This window comes from Metopolophium dirhodum, chromosome 1 (genome assembly GCF_019925205.1).
Source record: "Metopolophium dirhodum isolate CAU chromosome 1, ASM1992520v1, whole genome shotgun sequence".
NCBI classification, from domain to species: domain Eukaryota; kingdom Metazoa; phylum Arthropoda; class Insecta; order Hemiptera; family Aphididae; genus Metopolophium; species Metopolophium dirhodum.
The window spans coordinates 156652813-156655804 of NC_083560.1; positions in this window are offsets into that span (position 1 = coordinate 156652813).

A 2992-nucleotide genomic window follows, 5' to 3' on the forward strand; every position below is an offset into this window, starting at 1 on the left:
TTCTGAAAACCTAATTTCTTTATAGTTGATAAGTTTATTTGCAATTGACTAAAATTTTATTCGTCAATAAATTATGTTTTTATTAATTTGAAAAGATGGACCATATCAATGAACAATATTAATATAAACGTAATAATTTAGTTCTAAATTCTAGTTTTGCCTTCTACTAATCTATCTATAGGTGACCAATGTATTTACAATTGACTAAAGTTTTATTCATCAACAAATTATGTTTTTTATTAATATGAAAAGATGTACTCCAACGCTAAAAAATGTTTATATAAGCGTAATAATTGGGTTTGAAACTCTAGTTTTCTGAAAACCTAATTTCTTTATAGATGATAAGTGTATTTGCAATTGACTTATATTTTATTCGTCAACAAATTATGTTTTAATTAATTTGAAAAGATGTACCCTATCAATGAACAATGTTAATATAAACGTTATAATTGAGTTCTAAATTCTAGTTTTGCCTTCTACTAATCTATCTATAGATGACCAATGTATTTACAATTGACTAAAGTTTTATTCATCAACAAATTATGTTTTTTATTAATTTGAAAAGATGTACTCCAACGCTAAAAAAATTTCATAAAAGCGTAATTATTGGGTTTGAAACTCTAGTTTTCTGAAAACCTAATTTCTTAATAGTTGATAAGTGTATTTGCAATTGACTAAAGTTTCATTCATCAACAAATTATGTTTTTATACATTTGAAAAGATGTACCCCAACGCTAAGAAATTTTCATGTAAGCGTAATTATCGGGTTTTAAACTCTAGTTTTCTGAAAACCTAGTTTATTTATAGTGGATAAGTGTATTTGCAATTGACTAAAATTTTATTCGTCAACAAATTATGTTTTTATGAATTTGAAATGATGTACCCTATCAATAAACAATGTTAATATAAACGTAATAATTGAGTTCTAAATTCTAGTTTTGCCTTCTACTAATCTATCTATAGGTGACCAATGTATTTACAATTGACTAAAGTTTTATTTATCAACAAATTATGTTTTTATTAATTTGAAAAGATGTACCCCAACACTAAAAAATTTTCATATGAGCGTAATTATTGGGTTTGAAACTCTAGTTTTCTGAAAACCTAATTTCTTTATCGTTGATAAGTGTATTTGCAATTGACTTATATTTTATTCGTCAACAAATTATGTTTTTATTAATTTGAAAAGATGTACCCTATCAATGAACAATGTTAATATAAACGTAATAATTGAGTTCTAAATTCTAGTTTTGCCTTCTACTCATCTATCCTTAGCTGACCAATGTATTTACAATTGACTAAAGTTTTATTTATCAACAAATTATGTTTTTATTAATTTGAAAAGATGTACCCCAACACTAAAAAATTTTCATATGAGCGTAATTATTGGGTTTGAAACTCTAGTTTTCTGAAAACCTAATTTCTTTATAGTTGATAAGTGTTTTTGCAATTGACTTATATTTTATTCGTCAACAAATTATGTTTTTATTAATTTGAAATGATGTACCCTATCAATGAACAATGTCAATATAAAGGTAATAATTGAGTTCTAAATTCTAGTTTTACCCCAACAATAAAAAATGTTCATATAAGCGTAATTATTGGGTTTGAAACTCTAGTTTTCTGAAAACCTAATTTCTTTATAGTTGATAAGTGTATTTGCAATTGACTAAAGTTTCATTCATCAACAAATTATGTTTTTATTAATTTGAAAAGATGTACCCTATCAATGAACAATGTTAATATAAACGTAATAATTGAGTTCTAAATTCTAGTTTTGCCTTCTACTAATCTATCTATAGATGACCAATGTATTTACAATTGACTAAAGTTTTATTCATCAACAAATTATGTTTTTTATTAATTTGAAAAGATGTACTCCAACGCTAAAAAAATTTCATAAAAGCGTAATTATTGGGTTTGAAACTCTAGTTTTCTGAAAACCTAATTTCTTAATAGTTGATAAGTGTATTTGCAATTGACTAAAGTTTCATTCATCAACAAATTATGTTTTTATACATTTGAAAAGATGTACCCTATCAATGAACAATGTTAATATAAACGTAATAATTGAGTTCTAAATTCTATTTTTGCCTTCTACTAATCTATCTATAGGTGACCAATGTATTTACAATTGACTAAAGTTTTATTCATCAACAAATTATGTTTTTTATTAATTTGAAAAGATGTACCCCAACGCTAAAAAATTTTCATATGAGCGTAATTATTGGGTTTGAAACTCTAGTTTTCTGAAAACCTAATTTCTTTATAGTTGATAAGTGTATTTGCAATTGACTTATATTTTATTCGTCAACAAATTATGTTTTTATTAATTTGAAAAGATGTACCCTATCAATGAACAATGTTAATATAAAGGTAATAATTGAGTTCTTAATTCTAGTTTTACCCCAACGCTAAAAAATGTTCATATAAGCGTAATTATTGGGTTTTAAACTCTAGTTTTCTGAAAACCTAGATTATTTATAGTGGATAAGTGTATTTGCAATTGACTTAAATTTTATTCGTCAACAAATTATGTTTTTATTAATTTGAAAAGATGTACCCTATCAATGAACAATGTTAATATAAAGGTAATAATTGAGTTCTAAATCCTAGTTTTGCCTTCTACTAATCTATCTATAGGTGACCACTGTATTTACAATTGACTAAAGTTTTATTCATCAACAAATTATGTTTTTTATTAATTTGAAAAGATGTACTCCAACGCTAAAAAAATTTCATATAAGCGTAATTATTGGGTTTGAAACTCTAGTTTTCTGAAAACCTAATTTCTTTATAGTTGATAAGTGTATTTGCAATTGACTAAAATTTCATTCATCAACAAATTATGTTTATTATTAATTTGAAAAGATATACCCCAACGCTAAGAAATTTTCATGTAAGCGTAATTATTGGGTTTGAAACTCTAGTTTTCTGAAAACCTAGATTATTTATTGTGGATAAGTTTATTTGCAATTGACTAAAATTTTAT